This window comes from Gigantopelta aegis, chromosome 15, assembly GCF_016097555.1.
Source record: "Gigantopelta aegis isolate Gae_Host chromosome 15, Gae_host_genome, whole genome shotgun sequence".
Taxonomy (NCBI): domain Eukaryota; kingdom Metazoa; phylum Mollusca; class Gastropoda; order Neomphalida; family Peltospiridae; genus Gigantopelta; species Gigantopelta aegis.
Genome location: NC_054713.1, coordinates 42,607,902 through 42,622,445, shown reverse-complemented (window position 1 = coordinate 42,622,445; position 14,544 = coordinate 42,607,902). Strand labels below are relative to the sequence as shown.

Below are 14,544 nucleotides of genomic sequence, written 5' to 3'. Positions count from 1 at the left end.
TCCATAGTGGAAACAGCACCTGCTGTGAAACCAGTATAAATGTTGTTTGATTTGCAATAAAACAGTTTGAATGTGTGCAGAGTCTTGAGCCGGCCACATGCACACAACCTGCTCATTTGGCATGTTGCTGACTCATTAACCCTTGAGGAATCAATAGCACGTTAATACACTTTGTGTCTCTGTCAGTCTCCGAGAACACGGAGAATCTGTTATTACAGGGACACGACACTGGCGGAACCGGTCACTGTGACCACGGCTGGGCATCAATACAAATTAAATATAGAGAATTTATTCCGCATGAGTGGCTAGCTGTTAGTTACATACATGTGCCATTTATCTTACAAAGAGGTCTTTCAAAATGTGTCTATTGAGTGAAAATTCAAGAATTGTACACAATGTGCCATTAATTTATCTTAGAAAGAGTTCTTTCAAAACATATCTAATGAGTAAGAATGGCCGATGAGTTGAGTGGATGACCAAGAGTTATTTGAAAATATATCTAATGAGTGAGAATGACACACGACAGTGAGTAGCTATTCAACACATTTGCCATTTATCTTAGAAAGAGTTGTTTTAAAATGTATCTAATGAGTGAGAATGGCACATGACATTTAGTGGCTGTTAGCATGTGCCATTTATCTTAGAAAGAGTTGTTTTAAAATGTATCTATAATGAGTGAGAATGGCACACATGACATTAAGTGGCTGTTAGCATGTGCCATTTATCTTAGAAAAAGTTATTTTAAAATATATCTAATGAGGGAGAATGGCACATAACATTAAGTGGCTGTTAGCATGTGCCATTTATCTTAGAAAGAATTGTTTTAAAATGTATCTAATGAGTGAGAATGGCACATGAGTGGTTGTCAGAGACCTGTACCATTTATCCTAGAAAGAGTTCTTTCAAAATGTACATGTATTTGATGAGGGAGAATGCCACATGACATTGAGTGGCTGTTAGAAACATGTGCAGGGCTCACGCGACCGGGCGAAGTGAGCCCAAACGTCGCTCTGACCAGCCTGACTTCGCCGTGCAAGTCACCGTAAGGCGAAGTCTGTGTCGCCTTTTTAAAAATAGCCATCACTTGCAATGTACACATCAGGGATAAATGGTGACAAACTTGAGGAACACCTATTCATAGATAATAATTAAGTGTGAAGTGTCTGAGAGTTTGAAGAGAGACTGGCGCCACAAAATCATGCGACAATGCTCACAGATACCGGTAGACTGGCTACCTCAGACAACACCCATGTCTGGCACTAATAGTTGGCCTAAACGTGCTACTGACTGTTGAAGCGTGTTGTCAGGCGAATGTTCTGGAAATTATACAAGGGTGAGGATCTAGACCACGGCGAATGATTTTTTTAGGGAGTTTGGGTCATGCTCCACTGGAAAATACATTCAAAAAAAAAATTCATTTGAAGCAGCAGACCTCAACGTGAAAAAAAAAATATGGGGAGTAATTAACTAGTTTTACGTACACTTTGTCATAATGAATAAATTCAACATACAAAATAAATATTGAAATTATAAAATAATACAAGCAAACCTGTCCTAGTGGAGTTTTAATGTATACGGTATGCACTGATAATAAAAGCTAACCTGTCCTACACACCCAGCGGCCACCTAAACTGGATCTCCGAGTCGCTAAAGTGCCTGTGTTACTGTAAACCACTGTAAATTCTATAAATATATTTTTTTTATGTTAAACAACAGTGACAAGGAGCAGCAGATAAGTAATGTTCACACCTTCACGGATACTAGTCTAAAAACTCCACAGTGTATCAATTAAGAAACTGACTGTGGAACACATTTAATTGCCTCTGGATAATCTAAGCTTAACCACGGTAAATTAATCTACTGATTAATATTCTTAATAGATTAATACTCTGCATGGAGTAGTGCTGTTCAGTTACATTTCATTATTTCTAAAGAAGGCGACATGTGGAAAGGTGATTTAATTTTTTTAAATGTAAAACACTAGAGCACATATCCATCAATTAACAGTACAGACGGTAAAAAAAAAAAAAAAAAAATCCAGATTGTAAAAATTGAACCTGTATTAAGATAACTTATTTTTGCGTATTTTATTTTTTGGATTAAAAATTCAAGTCTCCCTGCTGTTAAAAACTTCGCCCTCACTAAAGCTTAAGCGAGAAGTGACCTCGCTCTATGATTTTGATCTCGCGTGAGCCCTGCATGTGCCATTTATCTTAGAAAGAATTGTTTTAAAATGTATCTACCCCTAATGAGTGAGAATGGCACATGAGTGGTTGTCAGAGACCTGTGCCATTTATCCTAGAAAGAGTTCTTTCAAAACGTACATGTATCTGATGAGGGAGAACGCCACATGACATTGAGTGGCTGTTACAGTGTTAGAAACATGTGCCATTTATCCTAGAAAGAGTTCTTTCAAAACGTACATGTATCTGATGAGGGAGAACGCCACATGACATTGAGTGGCTGTTACAGTGTTAGAAACATGTGCCATTTATCTTAGAAAGAGTTGTTTCAAAATGTAGCTAATGAATAAGAGTGCCACATGAGCGACTGTTAGATGGACAGGTACCGTTTATCTTAGAAAGACTTGTTTTAAAACATGTCTAATGAGCGAAAGTGACTTGGATACCCTTTTAAACGAGTTGTAAAATAAATGTACATACACATTAAAAAACCCCCAAAAAACATTGTATCTTAACAGACATGAATGTAATAATATTCTATTTCTTACATACATGTATCCTTAAAAACAAGGTTTGAAATAAATTAAAAAATATTTTTCAACAGAAACTTATTTACGGAACTTACACCCTAGCAGTTATAATTACGCATCAGAGAGCAGTCAGTTTCATTTGTGTTTATTTCATTTGATGGTATGGATGTGGCGAACAGGTCATCACCTAGTTGTAGCCAATCGATAATCTGTTACTGCTGTGTGATATCAGAAATAATAACTTGAATAATATTCTTGCCAACAGTTGTGTAAGAAATGATTATTAATGTTTGTCTCAAACTCTTTAATCTTAATTATGTAGACATTTTAACTGTTATAAACTGCTTACATGAACCATATCCGTACATGGATATTTTTTGAACATTTATTTTTATGCTACTCTTACTACAAAGGGAAAATTACAAGACTCCCATCATGTGGTCATGTGGGATAGAAAAAGTACACCCTTGGTGGTGTCCAACCAGTGCACCACAACTGATCAAAGGCTGTGGTATGTGCTTTCCTGTCTGTGAGTAAGTGTATATATAAAAGATCCCTTGCTGCATTGGGAAAAATGGTTGCAGTTTTCATCTGATGTTTATGTGTCAGAATTACCAAATGTTTAACATCCAATATCCTATGATTAATTAATCAATGTTCTAGTAGTGTAGTTAAACAAAACAAACTTCTTCTTCTTTCCCTTGGTGGTGGTGCAGTGCATCGTAGGATCGATCCCCCTTGGTGGACTCACTGTTTTTGCCCCATTTTTAATCACTAATATGCTAAAGGCTGTGGTACATACATGTACATGGTACATGTATGTATTGTCTCCTGTCTGTACAAAGTATGTATAAGATCCCTTGCTGTGTGGTAGGCATATATCCTATGTGGCAGTAGTAGGTTTCTTCTTTAATACTCTATCCCAAATGTCATAAAAACTGTATGTCAAGACTCCAATATATACGGTAGTTTTGTAAATATGCTGATTAAGGTGTTGCCGACATTTCTTTCCTTTCTTTTATTTATATTTATATAAGACTATACAGGTGTAGAGATATTTAATCTCTTGAAGTGGTGAACTTGATCACATCAGAACATCAATAGAAATGACATTCTTGTATTTAATGTTTTTGTGCATGTGTCTCTGTTTCTTTCTTGTAGTCCCAGTGGTAAAACACTCAGTTGATGTTTGGTCTGTCTGGGATTGATCCCCATCAGTGGGCCCATTGGTCTATTTCTTGTTCCATCCAGTGCACCGCGACTGGTATATATATCAAAGGCCGTGCTATGTGCTAGATATCCTGTATGTGGGATGGTGCATATAAAAGATCCCTTGCTACTGATGGAAACATTTAGCGGGTTTCCTCTCTATGACTATATATGTCGAAATTACCAAATGTTTCACATCCAGTAGCCGATGATTAATCAGTCACTGTGCTCTAGTTGTGTCATTAAACAAAACAAACTTTCACTGTTTCTTTCTTTACAAATATGGATACAAAAGGAAGTACATAATCGACATTATACTAATGGAAAACAGTCATCCATTAGCTGGGTCACGGTGACCGTGTCGATGCATTAGTAGAAGTTACATTCGTGTATTTTGTCTTGTGGCACATACCTGTAGCTACCTGTGTGATGTTACACTTATCTGTTTGGATATTACAGGGATACTTACACCACAGTGATTATGTCACATCATATCAACATTGCTTATAGTTCATATTTATGTTTATTACACTGTGGTGGCAGAGATACCCATAGGATATTTAACATGTCCGTGAATTTGGTAAATTAAACGGTGTGGTCATTTGGCTTAGACTGCATGATCGCGTTTGCGTATATGCTATCATATATGGCCAGTTAGTAACATGCAAAATACGTACATTTATACGGCACAGCCAGTTTGATCGCGAGGCCGTTTAATTTTCAGGGCATTGAGGCATATGACTTGGGCACTGCAGAAATTAGTGGGATATATGCATATGAGAGGTCTTGAACAATCACATTAAGTTTCTAATAAAATTTATTAAAAGGACATACCCTGGTTTTTAAACACTAACGCATATTTGTTTACTATTATAACCGTTTTTGATCAAATAAATCATACTTTACTTAGATTTTATTGTTTAGTTTATCAATTTCTGTACATTCGAAGTGTTTTTGGTCATCCTGGTGTTTTTAATATCACAAAATTCATTTCTTATATTTTTAAAAATGCATGTGCGTTTGAGAAGTAACAGTTATGGAGTCAAATTTTAGTCTAATTTTAGAGGGTATTTCACCATTTCAAAGTCACAGACTCATGTTTCACTCAATTGTAACTTTATCCAAATGTGTTACAGGTTTGTAGATTAACTAAACTTAGTGTTAATTTTCACGGGTTGAAACTAGGGTCTGTCCCTTTAACTAAACTTAGTGTTAATTTTCACGGGTTGAAACTAGGGTCTGTCCCTTTAACTAAACTTAGTGTTAATTTTCACGGGTTGAAACTAGGGTCTGTCCCTTTAACTAAACTTAGTGTTAATTTTCACGGGTTGAAACTAGGGTCTGTCCCTTTAACTAAACTTAGTGTTAATTTTCACGGGTTGAAACTAGGGTATGTCCCTTTAAATGTTTTATTATAAGGTAATCAATTTGCAACACTCCTAAAACCTTCAAGCAAGAGTGGAGGGAGGATCACCAGAATGAGTGAATGAATGTTTAACGACACCCTAGCATGAAAAATACATCGGCTATTGAGTGTCGGACAAAGGTATAAATACATGAATGAATTATTAATGAGGGGGGCTCTATATTGACCACTCGATCACCCTTTCTGTTATGGGGCGGGATGTAACCCAGTGGTAAAGTGGCCGCATGATGCGTGGTCGGTCTGGGATCGATCCCCGTTGGTGGGCCCAATCTCGTTCCAGCCAGTGCACCACGACTGGTATATCAAAGGCCGTGGTATGTACTACCCTGTCTGTGGGATGGTGCATATAAAAGATCCCTTGCTGCTAATCGAAAAGAATAGCCCATGAAGTAGTGACAGTGGGTTTCTCTGTGATCCTTAACCATATGTCCGACGCCATATAACCGTAAATAAAATGTGTTGAGTGCATCGTTAAATAAAACATTTCCTTCCTTCCTGTACTAATATTTGAAAAGAGACTGTGAAAAATGTCTGATTTTTGAGAATGGATGAATGTTTAATGTTATCTCAGTATGAAAAATAAATTGGTTATTGGGTGTCAAACAATGGTTAATATATATCTAACATCAATATAAAAATTTCAAAAATTAAATTAAAATAAGGTGTATAGAGCTATGCCAAAAATACCATATCATGTAGACCTACATGTACAATTAAACTTTGGAATAAAATTCAGTATTTCAGAGAAATTTAAATGGCAGTTCAGGATGGAATTGAAATGAAGTGTTCAGAGAATTTTAAAGCAGGGGACGTAGGGTAAAATTACATACCCAAAAATCTTGCAAATTAATGGATATATTTTTATAATATAAAGAAAGGTTATAGTAAGAGAACTGTTGTTTACAATTTGTTAAAGTACATGGAATGCAGCGTTCAATTTGAAAAGATTTCAAACCCAGAGCCACCTGCATGTACAGGTACTGTAGTTGAGGTACTTTGGTCCATTTTGATTTCATTACATTCCCTCAAATTATTACGCAGATAGGTACAATTAAAATTTAGAATAAAATTCAGTACCTCAGGGAAATTTAAACAGAAGTTCAGGATGGAATCGAAATGATGTTTTGTGAGAATTCTGGTTTACAAAGTGTCCAGTTTTGAGGGTTTCAATTAAAAATTCACTAGCCATACTTTACTTTAAATTAATACAATTTTACTAAATAATAGTAATAATCAGATATGTCACCTAAAGAACAAGATAGAGGTTACAAATACTAATATTGGGGTGGGAGGTGGTGGGGTGGGGTGGAGACAGTATATTCATATTTACAAAATAGACTTAACTGCAAGATTTGACCGAAAAACATTCACTAACCATTGGGCCAGGCAATAGTAGTTATTTACTTGCCCAACATTGAATAGCACTAGCCATGGGAGTGGGCTGCCATAATCTAGAAACCCTGCACTGTATTGCACTTTGTACAGTATGCAGAGTGATGTACCGGTACGTGCATGTACTGAGTGAGTCATTAGTAGATACAGCTACTGGTTGTGATCATTCATTTTGAATACTATTTACCTATTAAAGGTGTTATATCAAAGTTAGGGCTGAACATATAGCCCAGGGTTATTCACAATCGGTCTAAGATCGTCAGTGGGCTCATATTGAGCTATTTCTCATTCCAGCCAGTGCTCCACGATTGGTATATCAAAGGTCGTGGTATGTGCTATCCTGTCTGTGGGATGATAAATATAAAAGATCCTTTGCTACTAATAATGGGATGTAGCCCAGTGGTAAACCGCTAGCCTGATGCTCGCGGTCAGTCTAGGATCGATCCTAGTCAGTGGGTTCGTTAGACTATTTCTGGTTCGAGCCAGTGCTCCATCACTGGTACATTGTGTATAGGCTGTGGCAGTGTGTGATTTTGAGGAGAGTCCAGGAGCCTGAGGCTCGCGAAAATCATATAGGACTCTCTAACTTGGCTAGTATACGAGCTCACATGGCTCGTAAAAGTTATTTGTACAAATTACATTGATTCTTCAAAATGACAGTCATCATATATCTCAAAATCCTGGGAAACCACAGTCATGAATAGCAAGATTTTCCATGGTTTCATACAAAACATGTAGTGTATCTTCTGTTCTACTGGAGATGCATGGTAGGGCTTGCTGGGTTGGAGGCAGGCTCTAAAGATTTGCAAACAGAGAGTCCTAATATCACACTTAAATATTTTTTAAAACCAAAATCGCACACAGTGTGGTATATGTGCTCTCCTGTCTGTGGGATGGTGCATTTGGTACTCTAGTGGTGTTGTTAAGTAAAATAAACTTTTTACTCTCAAACTTGCATCATTGTAAGCTTCCACCACAACTAATTAACTTTTGCTTTGAAATATAAGCATCATACCTTCAGCTATACGTATATATATTTATCATATAATATCTTACATTTTCAGTGCAATCAAAGTCTGTGATATTTTTAAAGCCACACACCCTAGTTCCATCCAGCGAAAATAAATTATAATTTGGTTAATCTACAAACCTGTAACACACTTAGATCACGTTTTTATCAAATGGAGTGAAAAAGCAGGTTTTATATCGATAAATACCATGGGAATCCCCATGTCCCAATTGCTTGAAATAATTTTGAAAGTTTGTATTCTGATGTCACCGGTAGATGTCGCTCGAAGCACAACAATGCCTACGTCACGACAAATTTCACAGACTTGAGGTGTGTTCTTTTCACTTCTCCTGGACATGTTCCAACTGTTCTGTCCTGGTTGTATCCCCTCTCCAGATATCGTAGGACTTAGCAAAATTATTGGTTTTAAGGGTTTGTAACATTTTGTATTGAGATACTTACTTGTCTGAACTTTATTGTTACTGAAAATGTTCACGAACTGTGAAGAAAAATCTCACAAATGAACAACAACAAATCGGATGTTGATTGCGCGAACCGTGCACGAGAAAACAAACCGAACCAAAATGATAACGGTCACGTGGTATACCAACGTCTGTGACATTGAAATGGAAATATCCCGTCTAAAAATAGATTAGACCTTGTCTGCTCAACGTTTTTTTCTCAAACGTGCGTCCGTTTTTCAGAAATAAGAAAAATGCATTTTGTGGTATTACAAACACCAGGATTACCAAAAAACACTTCAGGTGAATGGAAGTGTATATTCTAAATAATAAACGGTAAGTAAACTGCAATTTTATTTGTGAAAAAATGGGTTTAATAGCGAAAACAACGCCGTAATGGTTAACAACTAGCCGTAACTAGGGTGTGTCCCTTTAAGATAACATACTTTAAGAATTTTATAACTTTGCAAGTTAGATGTAAATTAATCGAGGTCTTGGTACTAGGTTTATTGACATTTAAGCAAATGTACTTGGGTGATACTCCATGATTGATGTATGCATTCATAGTCATCAAATAAAAACATTTCAATGGCAATTTGACACTGAAAGCTGTCCAGCATTCAGAAAACAAAAGACGTTGGGCATAACTTTATTTTGATGCAAGGACATCCAAAATGACGTCATTAGAGTTCGACGTCAATTCCATTAAAAAATACACCGCACCACATATTCTTACGTCATTTGAATATCTAGTAATGGCGGACTGAAATTAAAGTTGCGTGAACAGTTTACAAAAACACATTGTATTAAGCTTGAGCTTATATGATAAAGAGATTATTACCCTCGTGTATTTCGGTATCGTCGTGGTGCTATGGAATTATGAATGGAGCAATTATATGCCAAAGAGAAAAGGTGCGCAATTTTGATTGAGGAAATTTGGCGCAATTTTGAACGGTCTGTCAGAAAGTAAATGGCAGAGCTAATATAGGTTTTAACATTAGTGAATCGTACACATACCCATGTACATAAATATACCCAATTTCCTAAGATTAACTAACATCATTATTTCTTTTATGTTCATCAGGGTATCATTCGCAAGCTGTGTGTGAAGAGACAAAAAAAAAATGTTAGGCTGAAATTAATGAGACCTAAAGCCCTGAATACATCTGTGGGAAAGTGCATATGTGTCACAAGTATTAAATGTTTGACATCCAGTAACTGACGATTAATTAATCAATGTAGTCTGGAGGTAACAGTAAACAGAACAAACAAGTGCATGTCAGAATTACCAAATCTTTATTCATTAATCAATGTGCTCTAGTGGTGTCGTTAAACAAAAATAACCTTTTTCTTTAACAGCATGTAAGTGTGGCATCCAACTCTATATTATACACATATACAAATGTAGGTCTCCCCATGAGAGGTGAGTAGTAATGCTCTTACTCACCTAATGCTCACCATAAAATGGAAAGTGGTGTATGTTTTTGCACTCACCTTTTCTCATTTCGCTAAAAATGTTTGTGATAAAAGTGATATGCATATACTACAGACATTGTAGTTTAGAATTTCTTTTTAGGAATCTGCCAAAATTGTAAAATGTTGCAATATACTGGTAGACATTTTGTAATTCCCAATTCACAGTGTTTATAATTTGGCTTCGAACCCAAAATCTGTGATTGATAAAAGCATGGAATCCTGCTGAACCTGTGGCTTGATGCTTGTACGAGTGTTGAACATGTCACTAGAGAGAGAAATAGTAGGTGTCGTCTGACCATTGGATGAGTCACCCAGACTTGCAGGTCTTGTCCATGCACCACTTGAAACAACATGTTTATCTCTTTGTATCTCCATACGGACTCCAAACCCTAATGAACTCTGGGGTGTGTAATGTAGATCACTGCACAGTCTTCATTCATATATATGCCCTGTACTGGGCTCAATTCAGTGGTGAAATCAGAGGTTGTACTCGGGGGGGGGGGGGGGGGGGGGGGGGGGGGGGACATGCCTACACCTTAATATATGGCATGGCAGATTGGTTTAGTTAGGGTATTTTTTTTCTCTCTCACTGATAATTAAACGTTCTAAACAGACTAATTAAATACATGTAGCTGAGGTGTGTGTTCAAGACGGCATTCAACAGTTTATGAATAAATCAATAAATGAATGTTTGATGACACCGGAGCACAAAAAGAGATAAAAATTGGCAATTGGGTGTCAAAGAGAGGTACATGTATATATATTATAACAACATGGATTAACTGTTTACAGGCCACACTAGGATTTCAATGTTCATGAGAAACACTTTTTCGCTTCCATGCCTAATTGTGATATTGGGAACCCATCATAATCTTTTTATATATTATTTTCGTTGAATAGTTGTACTCGATATAATAATCATGGGAAACGAAATTTCATTTCCGTGATGGTACCGACACAGCACTAGAAACAATATTTACTGTGAAATCCGAAGGCCTGTGTTTACCATGTCAATATAATATTAAAAAGTTTTAATTATTATTTAAAGCATTACATGTTTATGTAAGGAGATGTGCAAAAGTTTAAATATTAAATATCACAGGTAACAAAAATAAATTCTGAATCTCTAAAACATTTTAATGCTACTTCAGGATGGCAGACCTTACAGGTGTTTGGATATAAGCATGAAAGTGAATTGAAATATTAAAATAACTAATATTTATCCTTCATAACATGCACCTACATGTATGGTTTATTTCAAAGGTGTAATGAATACAATGTATATACAGAATAATACATGAGTGGCCGTTAGATACCATTTATCTCACAACGGGTTGTTCATATAGAGAATAATACACGAGTGGCCGTTAGATACCATTTATCTCACAACGGGTTGTTCATATAGAGAATAATACACGAGTGGCCGTTAGATACCATTTATCTCACAACGGGTTGTTCATATAGAGAATAATACACGAGTGGCCGTTAGATACCATTTATCTCACAACGTGTTGTTCATATAGAGAATAATACACGAGTGGCCGTTAGATACCATTTATCTCACAATGGGTTGTTCATATAGAGAATAATACATGAGTGGCCGTTAGATACCATTTATCTCACAACGTGTTGTTCATATAGAGAATAATACATGAGTGGCCGTTAGATACCATTTATCTCACAATGGGTTGTTTTAAAATGTATCTAATGAGCAAAAGCGAGTTTGATATGTTTTTAAACAACGAGTTGTAAGATAAATGGTATCTAACAGGCACGAATGTATTATTCTATTTCTTACATATCCTCAGAAACCAGGTTTTAAGCAAATTTTAACATCTTTTACAGAGTAAAAGTTATTTACAGCCGTTTCACTTGTAGCTGACTTACGCGTCACAGACACATAAATGTCAGGTTAACTATACGTCACAGTCTAATAGATTTCTATTGTGTAGTTTTTCCATTGGTTGTATGGCACTGGTGACTTGGTCATCACCTAGGAGCAGCCAGTCGTATGTCTTGAAATTGTTAACACACGTACATGTGTAAACCACTAGGAAAAAACCCAGAAGAAAAGTATATCTTTTATTACCTTATAATTAATATCATTAAGCCTTAAGCAGTAGTACATTTTTGTATTTAGTCGTATTTAGACTATTTGACTACAAGATAACAGTATTACTTTAGTGTGTGTATCAGTGACATAAATGTACATGGCTACTGTTGGCTGTTTGACTATTTGTCTACAAGTTAATTGTATGACAACATGTTACTATATACAGTGACATATACAAAGCTGATGTTACATGTAGCGGTTTGGATATTACACTACAAGTTTACTGTATACAGTGACATATATACAAAGCTGGTGTTACATGTAGCTGTTTGAATATTTCACTACAAGTTTACTGTATACAGTGACATATACAAAGCTGATGTTACATGTAGCTGTTTGAATATTTCACTACACGTTTACTGTATACAGTGACATATACAAAGCTGATGTTACATGTAACGGTTTGGATATTTCACTACATACATGTTGACTGTATTTGTAAAATGTAGGGAGAGGTCTTAATATACACTTCAACCAGTTGACGAACCTGAAAACCACACGAGTAACAATAAATAAATACTGTTTAAAGCCAGGTTATCTGTATTAATCTAAATTAAGAATTGTCAACAATGACATACACGGCTGATATTACATGGACATGTAGCTGTTTAATACTTGACTGTGAGTTACTGTAATGGTAGAAGAGTTGATTTATTGAGGAATGGAATGTCATCGGACTTGAACTCTAACACGGAGAGCAGAGATCATGCACACTCATACATTTGTATTTGACCTGGCATATAAACGAGGAATAGTAGTCAAGTGGATAGCATACTTATATTACAGTCAAACCGTGTTAAACAGCCAGGCAAGCTGTACACCGAGTTAGTGCGAGAATAAAACAGTTTGCTGCTAATATTTCTACTTGTACATTTACATGCATGTGTATATTATATTTTATGTACATGTAGTAGTGTTAAGTTTATCTATACATACATGTGTAATACCGTAGTTATGTTACATTTGAAGATTAATTAAGTATACAGTATACATGTAGATACCAATTTTAAGTGTGCTTAATTAAGCTTAAGATCTCCGAGTACAATTATGATTGTATTAATTACTAGTATGAAGTATTACTAAAGGAAGTACTAGTAGTTAGTGGGAATTTCCTTATTAGTGTAAAATTTGTTTTAGAATCTTAGACTTTTTCTGTGTACTGATCGTTCCTAATGCGATCTCCGTCCATAAATGTTGAGTTAAAATTATCTGTTAAAATTGGAGCTGACAATGAGCAGCTACATTTGTATATGGCAGCCGTTTATGACACTTGAAACATCCAGGAAGGTCATAAACCACTCCCATACATTTGGTGGGGTTCAAAGTTGTGAAGGTTAGGATCTAGTTCAGTCTGTACTCGTCTGATATACTTAAGTTGAAGGATCGAACCCCCTCGGTGGACCCATTCTCCGGGGTTTTCCTCATGCTGGGTCACTGGCCAGCCAGAAATGGGACCAGGGACGGATGTGCCTCAAACCTTCCAAGTGCGAGTCTGATTGGCTTTTTCCTCAAGACTGGTAATAGTAGTATATCACGGCCATGGTAATATGTACATGTGTATGTGCTGTCCCGTCCTGGAGAAAATCCAAATTACAGATTCTTTGCTGCTAATGGGAAAATGTAGCGGGTTTCCTCTAAAGGAAATGTTTTATTTAACGACACACTTAAGACATTTTATTTACAGTTATATGGTGTCGGACATATTGTTAAGAACCACATAGATATTGAGAGAGGAAACCTGCTGTTGCCACTTCATGTGCTACTCTTTTCAATTAGCAGCAAGGGATCTTTTATATGCACCATCCCACAGATAGGATAACACATACCACAGCCTTAGTTACACCAGCTGTGGAGCACTGGCTAGAGGTTTCCTCTGAAGGCTACATGTACATACAGAAAGAAGAATTAAATGTACCAAATGTTTGTCATCCAATAGCCGATGATTAATTAATCAGGGTGATCTATAGTGGTGTCGTTAAAGAAAACAAACTTTAATTTTTCAGAGTTGTGAATACTAGTTACATGTACTGTAATTTTCAGTGTCAGGGTTTTATTTCTAAAATTTGACTTGACACCCATGGTTTTGACTTTGGGAATTTTTATAGCGTTGTTTTACAGAATTTTGGGAATTTTCAGTTTCATTTAAAAAACATCTTAGTAAGCCTTGTTAGAATTAAAAAGACTATATTACTATACACATACTTGTATTTATTCAAATTAATATCTAGTCTTATGTATTGTTTTCAAAATATGCCTCTTATATAATAAAAAAGAGAGAATTATTTACATTGATTGTGAATTTTTTACTCCAATATTGGGAATAAAAAACGACATAGCTTTTGAGAAATGGTAGGGAATGGTGCTGATTATCGGAGTCTAGAAATATAGGTGATAAAAGCCTGAGTGTATTAATTAATGGTGTGTATTAATGCTTTGTGGTCAGTGAGAATAAAGTCTCTAATGGCCATATATGCACCTTTTATTATTGGGCTGTGAAAACTGAGATATTTGACGTGCTACTGGGATTTGAACCCAGCAAAAACCTGTCTTAATTATAATTCTACCACTGAGATCAGTCTTGAGAAGGATAGACTGTATTCACTTGTGCACAGGTTCACTGTACAGTGAACTGGTCGTATAATGTAGGCGTACTGTGCAACAAAAGAGATGTATACAATGACAGCTAGTGAAATGACATGGTCTGTTTATTCTATTTACTCTGCCCCCTCCCCCCAACCCATTTTC

At 36.1% G+C, this 14,544-nt stretch overlaps 1 protein-coding gene across 4 annotated transcripts in view; it reads left to right on the top strand.

Annotated features, from left to right (window-relative positions):
• The window catches only part of LOC121390553 (serine-rich adhesin for platelets-like), a 73,892-nt gene that overhangs the window by 15,327 nt on the left and 44,021 nt on the right, over positions 1-14,544 (top strand). The gene's annotated exons all lie outside the window — the stretch shown is intronic.